Source organism: Cryptomeria japonica, chromosome 8 (assembly GCF_030272615.1).
Source record: "Cryptomeria japonica chromosome 8, Sugi_1.0, whole genome shotgun sequence".
Classification (NCBI taxonomy): domain Eukaryota; kingdom Viridiplantae; phylum Streptophyta; class Pinopsida; order Cupressales; family Cupressaceae; genus Cryptomeria; species Cryptomeria japonica.
This window is the reverse complement of record NC_081412.1, coordinates 387,885,993-387,900,479: the sequence shown is the minus strand read 5'-3', so window position 1 is coordinate 387,900,479 and position 14,487 is coordinate 387,885,993. Positions and strand designations below refer to the sequence as shown.

Here is a 14,487-nt window from a genome sequence, read left to right as displayed (position 1 = left end):
AATGTTCATTGAAACCCGACAAGGTTCTCATAATTTAAGTCTAGTAGTTTCCATAGTCCATGAAGATATGTAGTAGATTTTTGGATTACATTGTGTGCAGATTCTTCTAATTGTTCTCACAACCCCATCAGTCCCCAACAAAGTTCTCAAAGCCTTCTTAAGTTCCGTGAAAACACTATATTCCAAAATTTCTAAGTGTCTCCTTCTTTTGTGTCGGTCTTCGGAATCGGTTTCAAAAACTTTCTCGAATCCCAACAAGGGTCTAACAACCATGTCAAAACTCGACGAAGAACTCATAACTATGAAGGAGTTTTCACTACTTACAAAGAGAAGTTTCAAAAGATCATTAAATTGATCTTCAATTATGAAAAGAAGTTTCAAAACCACTCTCGCAACCCAACAACGTTTCTAAAACTTGTGAAAATGTTAATTGGCTATATCAAGCCGTTATTTTCAAATTTGGTGGTGTGAAAGCTATTAAAGAAAATACTTACAAGTATCTACAATTAATGCTTCTCTTCCACACCAAAGCATTGAATGCAAACACATATAAAGAATTAGATTATCGAAAAGAATTCATTTTAACAAGCACTTGAAAGCAAACTTGCAAAGGATGACGAGAAAAATTGTGAAAAGCACACACAAGGAAAATTGAGGTAAAGTACTCAAATTTACCTAAAAGTACGATGAAAATCCATATTACCTATAAGGTTACACAGATCTCACTTTGCAGAACAGATTTCAAACATAAGTCCTTTTGCACAGATTGAAGGGTAATGAAAATGCCCATGATTTCGAGGAATGGGTGTATTTCTTCATTCAAATAATTATTTATTTTATGCAATTGCATGCACTTGACCATGGTCAGGTTTATGTCACAAAGATGTACATGGTGATATGGTTTAAATTTATGATTATTACACTCAACTCCAATTGGAAAAGAGCTACAAGAGATTTAGAGGAGTGAATGATGCATTCACAATGAAGGTAGTTAGAGATATCCAAGAAGATATCGGTCTACAAGTCTATGCCGAGGCTATTCAACTAGTTCACACCTATGGCAGCCACTTCATACAATTCTAGAGGGTTCACTTATATCAAAGTTGGAAGTCTTGATGGGCTCCCGTATAAACTGCTCAAATATGCTGAAGACAAATTTGTCCTCATTGAAGTCTGCAGACAAGTAGCTAAGGTGAGCAAAAGATCTCAAAAGAGGAAGAAGACAGGAATTCAATTTCCCATTGGTCTCAGTTATTATTAGTGCAAGTCCATGTCTCATGCTCTCAACATTGAGAGAAAAATGGTAAAGTTCTCCATGCAATTTTATGAAAGAAGGTTACCCTTTGATAGCAAGGATTTTGTCAAGAACAACCTGCAAATAGGTACAAATTTCCACCACATCCCACCTTTGGAAGACAGATTGCGCAGATGAGTATGAGGTCAAAAAGAGAAATTGGATAAGAATGAACAAAGGAAGCTTGTAACTTTCAAGCTAAATTGGGACATTTCAGAGATTGAAGATGATGAGTCTGATTTGGAAGACCTCATTTTCATCAATTGTGTGCAAACACAACCAATAGTACCAATTAATTGGAGTATTAAAAAAACTTATTGAGGCGAAAACCGCAGTGGTACTCAAAACAACCCAAGATACTGCAAGACAGGATGAGATAAGTCAAGCACCTTCCTCTTCCAATCCACACCAATCTCCCTCCACCCAACAAACAGCTTCAAGCGATGGAGGAGATGATGATGAAGACCATCTAGAGAAGAGAGTTCCTAAGAAAACTTATGGAGATGCCTCTTAGAAGAGAACACAAAAGGGGAAGGAGAAAGAAGCAGTAGAATAAGAGACAATAGATGTGCCTTCATCCCCATCCCAAGCAAGTGACTCTCCCTCTTCTCACGACCCACTTAATTCCCCTTCATGGAATGTGCCATAAAGTCCTCCTACCAAAGTTGGCCCAACTCCTTCCTCCCCTAAGGTGGAAGTTTCCAAGACCCCTCCTCTTAGGAAAGCCTTACATTTTCTTTCTCCGAGTATTATATCTTTGTCAACCCCTACCTCCTCTTTATGGCTTCAACAAACTCTTTCTAAAAAGAGGAAAACAATTCAATTAAGCCTCGCAGACAACAATGTTGTGCAGGCAGTTAGTACAAAGAACTCCAACGGCCAACAAATTGAAAACTACATCTATGCTAAGAGAGGATAGCAACACAAGAGGTTTGTATATTGAAGTAGCTCACCCCTAAGCACAAAAGGATCCAAGTCAAGCAACTGCTAGGGACTTCAACATAACAAAGATTAACTTGGGACCTTCTACCAAATATCAAGATGTTCACAATTTCCAAATGACAGCATCTAAACTTGTAGACTTAATCCCTAAGTTGTCGGGTTCGTGGGTTTTAAACCCCTAACACAGATCGGTTCCGCATGGGTCCGGGTTCCTGTTGCGGCCAAGGTTTACCCCAGGGAACCCAAGGCCCCTGGCGTCAACCTTGGCCGGACCCGGGCGAACCCAGGCGCGAACTTGGGTGAACCCAAGCAACCAACTAGGTTAAGTCACATCAAAGTGACTTTGAACATTAAATTTTTTATTTTTTTTGCCTTTTGAAATTCTGAACTATCAATTGAATTGGCATTTCGCATTGATTTATTGATGAAGTAGCATACTATTAAATGTATTTAGATTTGTAATTTTGTATATTTCTTTAAATTTTTGCATATAATATATATATATATATATGTATGTATGTATGTATGTATGTATGTATATATGTGTATATGTATATGTATATGTATATGTATATGTATATGTATATGTATTTGTATACGGACAAATCCAACCCACAAAGCCGAAAGGTAAAAAAAAATTGCCCAAACCCACGAACCGGGTTTGCGTCTTGAACCCGAACCGGTAACTTAACTAAATCCTAAAAACAGAAACCAAAACCACTTCAAACTCCTGCAATTTGTCTAACCATCATAAATACGACTTGTTAGAATTGTTTGTCTGATTGATTGATCCAAGAAGTTTGAGGTGCCACTTCTGCTTCTGATCTTTGAAAGAGCGTACAAAACAGATATCAAACTTTTAAAAAAGGCAGTGTCTTTTATTCAGGAAATTGTTGGCTTTCATCAAGTTAGGTGAGGTTAGGACACTGATAAAGAATTTACTAAAGATAAAAGACCTAAGAGATTAGGTCATCAATATTTTCCAACAGTCATTTGAAACATTTGTTTTGGCAGAGTCAAACTCCTACGTTTGAAAAAGTCAGTTCATATTTGTTGCAAAAAAAAAGAGACAAATGTAAAATGGAAAAGTCCATTTTAGAATAATCTGAGAGCATGCAAAGCGCAAAAGTAAAATGAAAGTGAAGAGAACTAACTTCTGATGCATAATCCAAGCACAAGCAAGGTGTTACTATTCTCATGAGTTTGACAGCATCAAAAAAGAGAGTTAGAAAAAAATATATGATACGTCTCATTAGAAGTTGTGAGATCAAGCTAATGTGGCAGTTGAGAGAGAGCAAGAATGCAACGAGATAGACCATGCTTTTATGGCACCTTCCAGTGATGGCAAAGATACAACTGATAGCTGTTTTTTTTATCTGGATGCATCTTAACATTTCACCTATCACAAAGATGGGTAAGTCAGGTGCAATGTTGATTCTAGTTGTATGAAAATTGTTTTTTTGGGTGATGATATAACAAATGTAGTAGAAGGAATAGGAGAGGCTCAGATTGTTCTGTCCAATAAAATAAACAGTTGCAGCAGAAGTTATGTTTGCTGCAAATATGAAAAAAAATCTATTGTCTATCAATTAGCTAACAAAAAGTTCTATCATTGTAGAGATATTTTGTTCAAAAAAGTGAGAAGTGTCTAATGTCAAGTGGGACATCAAAGTTGTCTTAGGCATTGGGCAAGGTAGTTTCTATACACTAGTTCCACCTGGCATGGTTAATTCGCATAGCTTAGTTGTGGAGGACAACGGAAAAACAATTTGACATGAGAAATCTGCACATCCCAACCTTCAAAATTTAGCCAAATTGAAATGAACTAGTATAGTTCACAGATTATCCAATAAATGTAAGATGTGTAGATTGTTTGAATAGTTATCAAAAACAAAAGTCGCTTGATATTGAAGGAGCATAGCATGCAAAGGAGGCTTTATATCTCATTCATGTGAATATATCTGACTCAACTAGATCATTTAAATCATTGGTGTGAGCTACTTTATGTTACTGGTCAATCATTTCTTAATGAAAACATGGACATAATTTCCAGAGATATCTTATTGCATTGGAACCTTTATCAAGTACAGAGCATTGGATGAAAATCATGAAGGTGTACTATTGAAATCTAATGTAGACTAAAACTTTGCATGATAATCATGACACTAAGGTCCAATAACAAGAGTGAGTTCAATTCCAACCAATTTGAGGACTACCATGAGAAGCAAGGAATTAGATGGAAATTAATAGCCCCATTCACACCTTTGTTAAATCTGCTAATTGAAAGGAGAAAGACAACTCTTATGGATATGTCGATGATGCATAATTGAGACATGTCATATTATAGGTGAAGTACTGAGCATGACAGTCTATCACCTGACAAATGTTCATGGTAAGCCTCACAAGATGTCACACCCAAAGAACCTGGTCCAAGTTCAAACCAAATGTCACATCTGAAGAACCCTAGTCTATGCTCAAACCAAAACTAACACATTTTTGTATGTTTAGTTTTAATAACCGACATTTTAATTCCTAACTACAAAATAGGCAAATTAGATTCTAAGAGATTTAGATATTTTGTAATGTCCCCATTTTGGATTACCTTGTATTCTGCCCTGATCACTGTTATCAGATTTCTGATGTATTAAGAATTGCTCTGCTCTTAAGAATACTGATACTTGTTCAATTGCTTTCCTTGATGCTGGTCTGAATCTCTTCGGCTATTTCTGCTTTTGAAGACACTGATCCTTTTTATTTTCTACTTTTGAACAGACTGATCCTTATTATTTTCTGCTCTAATCTGCCTTAAAAATTAGATTTGATGTTGAATCTTGAGAGCAAAATGATGAATCAATCAATCATCATTTTCCCTCAAGATTCAACATCAAATTTTAAATTTTGAATTTGTTAAACTAGGCTGAAGCTACATGCTTATTGAATTTATTTTTGTTTTTATTTTGTGAAATGTAGTGTCACTATCACAATGAGCTCTCATGACATGAGTGAGGATGAGATGGAAATCCATTCTCATAGTGGAAATGATTGAGATTATAAACCTGGGGCTGAGGGGGGTGACCATGGGGATGATCCTAGAGCCCAATCTAGTTCTATGCCAAGTGCACCAGCTTGTACAAATTGCCTTTCCGAGTTATTGGTACAGTATGCTAAGGGTCCTTTGATCCTAAATCTCCTCTCAAACAGTTTGCATCAAAAATAGCAGGCATATCAGGGACAGGTCAATGATCAAGGAAGTGACAATGCAACATTTGTGGTCTTGCATGATTTAGCAGCATGACTAAAGTGAATGCACACTTCCTTTTTTTGAGAGAAAAAGGTGTCGATTCGTCTCAATTTTTGGAAGAACCTAAAAACATTCAATATAGAATTGAGATCAAGAAGTTTTGGGGCATTCCTGATGGTAGTGCAGTTGCAATCCCTATTACTTTGTCTGGTAGGGCACAACTTCAAAAGAGACAACATAATTCTTCTCATACATTGCTGATGAGAGGAGTGATGTCAAGACCTTCATCCACTTCCACTTCTAGTGTTGTGGCCCAATCACGAGAGGTTATGTGGACAGGGAAACGCAAGTTGCAAAGTAACCACATAGCTGATTTGTTCAATATCCAGCTGAACGATGAGATAAATGATGCCATTGGCAAGTTCTTCTTTGCTAATGGGATCCCATTTCATGTAGCTCGGTCTCTTTATTATAAGGAGATGATGTCCATGGTGGTGAACGGAGGACCATCATATGTGCCACCAGGTGAAACCAAATTGAGGACCACGATCTTGGATAAGAGCTATTCCAAGATCAATGTTTTGATGGAGAAGATGAAGGCATGTTGGGTGGACTATGGAAGTAGCATAGCTATGGATGGGTGGACGGACATTAGCCATCATCCACTCATCAACATCATGGTTACATGTGTAGAGGGCCCATACATTATCAAAGCAGTCGATTGTACAGAGCATCGCAAAGATGTTGATTTCTAGTTTTACGTCCTCAAGGAGGCTATTGGGGAGGTTGGGCCACAAAAGTGGTCCAAGTAGTGACAAATGCAGCACATGTGTGCAGAGCTGCAGGGAAACTTATTGAGGCAGCTTACAAACATATTTGGTAGACTCTATGTTATGTGCATGCCATGAGCAATGCACTCAAGGTCATGGGGACGATTTATTGGATTGGAGGAGTGATCGGCGATGCGAGAGATGTGCAGATGTTTATCTGCAACTACCACACTTCACATTCACTCTTCAAGACCTTCTCAAAGAGGGAGTTATTGAAACCAGTTGAGACCAGATATGCATCCTATTTCATTCTCTTGGAGACAATGACTAAGTTGCAAGCGGCACTGCAACTCATGTGAGATGCTTAGGGGTTGTCATTGATGGCAACTCAATTCGGAAATCACATCCGGTGTACATAGATTTGGTTTACCGAAAGTCATTTTGTTCATAAGGCATAAGTTTAGAAGGTGGAACACAGTAATCGATGGAATGTGCATATCTTGATTTTGGTGATGGGATTTTGGTTGCGGTGATACAAGCAGTTGATTCAAGGTTCGAGGCAGATTATTTAGTCATCCCTATATCCGGCGTTGATTCATGAGCAAGTTTAGAGGTCCAGTATCCGGTAATTCAATTAGAACAGAGCTATTTTGGTGTAACGTGTGTTGCAGATTTGTTGGGATGATTTCGGTGATTGGTTTCGTGTTCGAGGTGATTGGACCGACTTATGGAAAGCATATTATCCTCATGTTTTGGTCCGCATTTGGATTTGTGGATGGATTGAGCCGACTTGGTGATACACGTTTCATGTTGTGTGTTATGCGGTTTTTGGAAGCCAAGATGGTAAATGATTCTTTTTGTTGGTGCAAATATATAAGATCGATTTGGTTGAACATTTTTATGTGTTATGAGCGAATTTGCGAGGTTGGTGAATGTTATTAAAGATTTTGGTGTTCTGGTGTATAACAGAGCAAGAAAACAGATCACTTGCAAAAGATAATCTGAGCCTAACCGGAACTACATTTTGGCATAGTTAGATGCTATACTTCAGTTCATTCATTATTGTAATCAATTGTAATAGCCTGTAAGGTAATGAGCCTTCCTCTGGGTTGTATCCCTTTTGTATTTGAGCAGTGAGCTCTAGGCAGTGCACGTGAATGCACGTGCACTCCCCTTTTGTAATATTATCAGAGTTTTGGCCATAGTATAATAATATTGTGGGTTCAAATACCACCATGTTTTTTCCCTTTCCAGGTTTCCACGTAAAAATCTTGTTGTTATGGTTGTGGGGTTAATTGCCGATAGGAAACGTTTTTCCACCAAGCAGTTAAATCATAAATCATTAAGTCCCAATGGGAGGCCTTTTTCCATTGAGCATTGAAGATGAAAACGGACAAAGTTCCGATGGAGCATGATTTTCCACTCCATTTTAAGCATGAAAGTGTTAATTTAATGTTAGGGATTATGAAAAACTTGATGGAGACAATTTTTCTACTCCACGGCTGAGTTTGCAAGTGATTTTGCGGAAAGCCCTGATGACTCAAGAATTTCCACTCAAGATAAAACAAAGGACAAAGATGGGTCCCAATGGAGGTCATTTTTCCACCAAGCCCACAAGAATGAAAATGCACAAGGAAAGTGAGTCCCGATGACCCACATTTTTCCACTTGATGGTAAAATGACCAAGGTGAAGTGAAATTTGTGTGTGTTGATGAGGTTCGATATTCCACTTGAGGAGAAAATGATAAACTAAGGCAAAAATAACATGAGCAATGTGTCTTGATGGAGGTCAATTCTCCACTAGGGATAAAAATGCAAGGATTTGACTAAGTTTATGTATCCTGATGGACATCGATTTTCCACCATGAGGTATTTAACTAAGTTTTTTCAAAGGATAATTAGTCCCGATGAAAGGTAAATTTCCACTTTGAGGAAATGTGTAAAGGAAAGCGAATTAATAATGAATTGTGATGTCCAAATGAAGATTGATTTTCCACCAAGGGGCTAGAAATCAACATTATTTAAGGAATTTGGGGTCAAATCAGTCCCAATGGGGATCAATTTTCCACCATTGCATTTGCTGGACAAACAAAGGTGAAAATCAACTGAAATTTGAATGTCCCTATGAAGTGCGATTTTACACCTGTGAGATCAATGTGTTTTTATATCCCACATGCATTGTGTGGTGAAAAGTAAAGGTGAAAAGATGAATAAGAACCTATTGTGACCTTTTCACACATCACCCCATTGAGAATGGGGACCCTCCTTGTTTCTTTCTTTCTAGGGTTTTTGTTAAAGCCTTCTGACCTCTCGGAACCAATTTTGTCAATTTTGAATGGTCTAGGTTTTGAAAGTAATAAGTCATTTGTACGAGTCATGGTTAGAACAAAGTCTAGACAACGTCAATGTGCCTAGAAAGTCCGAAGGACGAAGATTGCAATTGATTTGAGTGAATTTGGACAACTTTCTATTTTTAGAAAGTTTTGTTTTTTTTTTTTGCTTTTTCCTATTTTTTAGGAAGTTTCATTTTCGGCACTTTAAGCCTGATCCCCAAAATGGCTATTTTTAAAAAGTTTTTCCTATTTTTTAGGGATGCTTGCTTTTTTCTATTTTTGGAAAGGGGATCTAGGATTTGCACTGTGAGCTCTGAGTTACATTGAAAATGATCAAGAATTCCACCCAAAATTCAATTTTTCTCCAAAAAAGCTAAGTTCCTAGATTTTAGGGATCCTGAGGAATTCTGAGGATAAATGGAGTATGAATTTCAAATTTCAAGAAGATCCGAGTTGAAATGCATAAGCCCTGAAAATTTTGAATTTAGTTCTCGTGGAGATCAAGTGTCTTCAAGTCCGCCTAGGATTAGTTTGCAAAGTGGAAGACATCTCATGAAGTCTGCCCTCCATGGTGCATACCTTCTTCCAAGTCTGCCTGCCCATGGTGCACAATTTTGATGAACTCTGTCATGTATGAGGTGCATAAGTGCTATTAAGTCCACTTAAGGATGTGTGAGCATGGTCAAGGTATCAAGCAAGTCCACCCTTATGGTGTGTGCTAAGGGTATAAAGATTAATCAAGTCTGCTTGGTCATAGATTGAATGAAGTCCGTCTTGGAAGGGACTTAGCATGATCAAACAGATAAAGAAGTCCGCCCATATAAAGGGGAACAAGTCTAATGAAGTCCGCCTAGCAACAGAGGTGCACAACTCCCCTCAAGTCCACCATATAGCAACAAGCGAAGTGATGCAGGAGCCTCACATTAATGTCTTCAATATGACAGTTCTAGAAACATTTGGAGTTTATTTCATATTCTCTTAGGATTTGTTATATCTTTATAGTCAAATTTGATATAATCGGGTCCATATCATGATTAAGGTTTAGTAGTATTTTAAGTGTCTTTAGAAGACTAAACACTTGGGGTTTTACATCGGTCATGTTGAGTTATTTGTCGGAAGTTAGAAATTAGTTGGTTGTGAGTTAGTTATCAGTTTTGAAAGCTCTTTATGTCTGCAATTTACAGAATTGAGGGTAGTAGAGTAGCGTAGAATAGAACGGAGAGAGGGGAGTCGAGGAAAAAAAAAACAGAAATGATCAATGTAATACAGAGCGATGAAAAATACAACATTCCATATTTATATATTGTCATCTCTGTGACTGCTCGGTTCCTTGCAATTTCTATGTTCCGAAAACCGTGAATGATGTATTCGAAATGTAATTTGTTTAGTGTTTACGGTGACTGCTACTCCAAATTTGTTTTGATTTACCTTTACGTAGTTCAAGATCGATTCGGTAAAGCCTATAAGGATCGAGCTTTTTGATTGGAGGATTAATAACTGATTTTGTTATGGATCGGGTTTCTTAACAGTCCATCTTAAACAGATGTAATAGTTCATGGATCAGAAATGTAACAGCGACATATTTTTGGGTTCTAAGTTACAGATAAAAATAATGAAGAATTTAATATCTTAATGTTCCTTGGCAAGTGTATTGGAGACGGTTTCAAGAACCGATTTGGTTAAAAGAAGTTTTACTCACAGAGTTAGCATTTTCATCTTAGGAAAACCAATAATTCTGAAGTCCATATCATGGTTGAGGTACTTATTGAAGATTGAATCAGTATTGGTGTTTTGTTTATATTGATTTGGGTCTAACCTTGCTGAAGTTGTGATTGCTCTGCATCAAGTGGTATCAGAGCAGGAAGTTCTTGAGCGTGTGAGAGTTAGAGATCACACCAGGACCTTGTGGTGACAGTTTTGTTTTCTCAGTATGTTCTGACAAAGTTGTGCAGATGAATTTCCAGATTTTCTTTGATGAGTTTGTGCAGATGATTTGATAGATTTTCTTGGTGCTGAGTACCCATTTGTGGATGATTGTTGGAGGAGGCCAAATTCAACCGCATGCACTGGATTTGCGTCCTTCACAAGCATTTATAAGTGCTGGATTGGTATCAAGTTATAATGGAAGATAAAGATGAAATGTCGAAATTGCTATTGAAATTAGATGCTTGGATTGCTTATGAGGAAGCAGAAGAGAAAAGGAGAAAAGAGGAAGCAATGAAGAAAGAAGAAGAAGAAAGATCAAAGAAACTTCGAGAAGAATTAGATAAGAGTATTGCAAAGTGGGAGAGAATAGCATTACTTTTGGAGCAAGCGGTGGATGAAGATGAAGTTGCTGATGAAGACAAGGATCACGAAGCGGTACACATTCCATTCGAAGGGCACAGACAGCAAATGAATGCTGGTGTAGAGAGTGAGAGTGAACAACAGGATGTTGTTGAACCTTGTGAGGAAAAGGTTCTTGCAGATAATGGAGAGTTGGTGACAGGTATGGTTGAGGAAATGGTTTGCCTGGATGATGGAGAAGTTGACACAAATGTTTCGGAAGAAAATGATGTAGTGCAAAAATCAGATGTTGAGGAGAAGACTATTGATGTAAAGGATGAAGTATTTGTTGATCACTGTGATGTTTTAGAGATATATAAACAGGAAGAAGACCAGATTGTGGATCAAGTTGATTGGTATTTTTATGCAGGAGATGTGATGATTATGACAAAGGTATTTATTCCAGGATTCAAAGGGGGCACCACGATACATACCACAAAGGGTATTCAGCATGAAGATTGGCAACAGTTTGTTGAGGGGAGCGTCATCAATTCAATCTTTCTTATGGAGACATTACTGCCTCCATACAATTGGAAAACTCGGAAGAAGATTACAGCAATTCAAGGGGACTTGAATTTTTCTGTCCCTGGGAGTATGATGCAGGAGCCTCACATTAATGTCTTCAATATGACAGTTCTAGAAACATTTGGAGTTTATTTCATATTCTCTTAGGATGTGTTATATCTTTATAGTCAAATTTGATATAATCGGGTCCATATCATGATTAAGGTTTAGTAGTATTTTAAGTGTCTTTAGAAGACTAAACACTTGGGGTTTTACATCGGTCATGTTGAGTTATTTGTCGGAAGTTAGAAATTAGTTGGTTGTGAGTTAGTTATCAGTTTTGAAAGCTCTTTATGTCTGCAATTTACAGAATTGAGGGTAGTAGAGTAGCGTAGAATAGAACGGAGAGAGGGGAGTCGAGGAAAAAAAAAACAGAAATGATCAATGTAATACAGAGCGATAAAAAATACAACATTCCATATTTATATATTGTCATCTCTGTGACTGTTCGGTTCCTTGCAATTTCTATGTTCCGAAAACCGTGAATGATGTATTCGAAATGTAATTTGTTTAGTGTTTACGGTGACTGCTACTCCAAATTTGTTTTGATTTACCTTTACGTAGTTCAAGATCGATTCGGTAAAGCCTATAAGGATCGAGCTTTTTGATTGGAGGATTAATAACTGATTTTGTTATGGATCGGGTTTCTTAACAGTCCATCTTAAACAGATGTAATAGTTCATGGATCAGAAATGTAACAGCGACATATTTTTGGGTTCTAAGTTACAGATAAGAATAATGAAGAATTTAATATCTTAATGTTCCTTGGCAAGTGTATTGGAGACGGTTTCAAGAACCGATTTGGTTAAAAGAAGTTTTACTCACAGAGTTAGCATTTTCATCTTAGGAAAACCAATAATTCTGAAGTCCATATCATGGTTGAGGTACTTATTGAAGATTGAATCAGTATTGGTGTTTTGTTTATATTGATTTGGGTCTAACCTTGCTGAAGTTGTGATTGCTCTGCATCACGAATAGCTACAAAGGATTGACTAAGTCCGCCCTACAACAGCACTTCATCAACTTGGCAAAAGGAATGAAAGCTATGAAGTCCGCCCTCATTGGGGAAAGAAAGTTGCCAAGTCCGCCCCTATAATTGCAATATGGAAAGATTTTTCTTAAGTCTGCCTTGGATGGGGAAAGAAGGAGATAAAATCTGCCCATGAATGAAGGGCTAACCTGCAAATAATGAAAACCTTTGCTCAAGTCCGCCCCTAAACTCGCAACATGGAATAAATCACATGAAGTCCGCCTTGCTCATTGGGAAAACAACTGCTGAAGTCTGCATTAGCCAAGAAGGGAAACAATTTGAAATTGTTTGTCATGAAGAATAAATCCTTCAAAGTTTGATTTGGAGACAAGACTAGAAAGTTTTGAAAGATCAAACAAAGTTGCTAAAATATGAAAAGATTTGAAAGATAAATTCAAACTTGAACTCAAAACGAAATCAGAACTTTCTTAAGTGATTCAACTCAACTCAAATCCAAAATAGAACGTTTCTTAAAGATCAAATCAAACTCAAAATGAAGATAGAAGTTGCCTTTCAAGGACTAAGTTCAACTAAGCATCAAAATTGGAAACTTTCCAAGAGATTCAAATCGAGTTCATTCACTAAATGTCCAGGTTCGATGTATGGAGGTCAAATTAGAAACAAATCAAGTTCGGTTTAGGATGCATGAGCTGTATTTCCAAGTGCAGAATTCGAACTCTTTCACGGTTTTATATTTATAATGAAATGCTCATTCCTTTCATTCATGATGAAGTTTGAACTCGAGGAATTTTGAGAAGTTTTCTTGGTAGGTTTCAAAGGTTTAGACACAGTTTTGAAGAGGATTTCAACAGTTTTCATAATACTTCGAAGTGCAACCTCTGATTTTTCATCACAAATAGGAATTTCTCCCTTCTTTCTTATTCTTTTTTAAGGTGAATTTTGGTTTCAAGGGCAGATTATCAGGTTTCCCAACCTGATTTTTCAATGTTTTCAACAGAAAGAACTAATCAACTGCATTTTCCTTTCGTTCTTTCTTATTTTCTGTCCTTTGAACTAGGTTTTGATGCATACTTAGTCGAAATTCGCACTTAGTTTTTAGTTCTCAGGTTTGATTTTGATCAAAATCAGACATGCAAGCTCCCAAGTTTGGTCATATTCAAGGGTTTTTATGAGGTTTTCAAGGATATCTAAGCATTGAAACCTTTTCAAAATGCTAAGTGTTGAAAAAAAAGAGTAAAAATCAGAATACACTTAGCTGTTAAAACTCCAAATCCCCACTCAAAATACAGATTCTAACTTAATTTTGTTTAATCCTTGCAGATTTGGATGACCTCGGGAGTTGGACCATAACACAAAGTCTAGATGAAGTTCTAGGTTGATAAGGATTCCCCACCGGAATCGAAGATGAACTCCAAATAGAAGCAAGTTGGAGATACCAACCTTGGGCACATCAAATCTTTGGGAGTTCAAGAAGAGGATGCACAACACAAATACACAATTACCCATTCCAATTGCACGGAAAATGATGTGAAATGGGATAGTGCAGGCTGCTGGTTTCCTTCTAGCAGTTTAGTGTACTGAATTGATTGCAGAATGCTTCAAACATTATAACCCAGAGAATAGAGAAATAGTTGCTCTTGATGGCAGAGTGCTTGCAAATATCGGTGAAGTAGCAATCAGAGAGGCCTTCTGCATCCCTGAATACCACAACACGGTCTATACGACCAGGGATGAAGCAACCCAACTATACAAGGATAATACGGAGTATGAGACTAACATCAACTGTTCATGGTTGGAGAAGCCTAGAAAAAGTGTTTCAAAGATTCCTAAGACCCTTGTCAGGCCTTATTTCAAAGAGGACTATGGTAACCTCATTGTCTATTAAACAGGGTTATGGGTAGCCAGCAAGGTGCTCCTTTCAAACCATGGATGTACTATTTTATCCATGAAGTGACTGCTGGTATTAAGATGATAGATTGGGCAAAGATCATAAGTGACAATTTAGATGATCACTTGAGAAACCTAGA

The 14,487-nt window shown here is 37.3% G+C and overlaps 1 protein-coding gene across 2 annotated transcripts in view; it reads right to left on the bottom strand.

The window, feature by feature from the left end:
- LOC131066847 (uncharacterized) overlaps positions 1 to 14,487 on the bottom strand; it is a 258,474-nt gene that overhangs the window by 93,920 nt on the left and 150,067 nt on the right. The window lies entirely within an intron of this gene.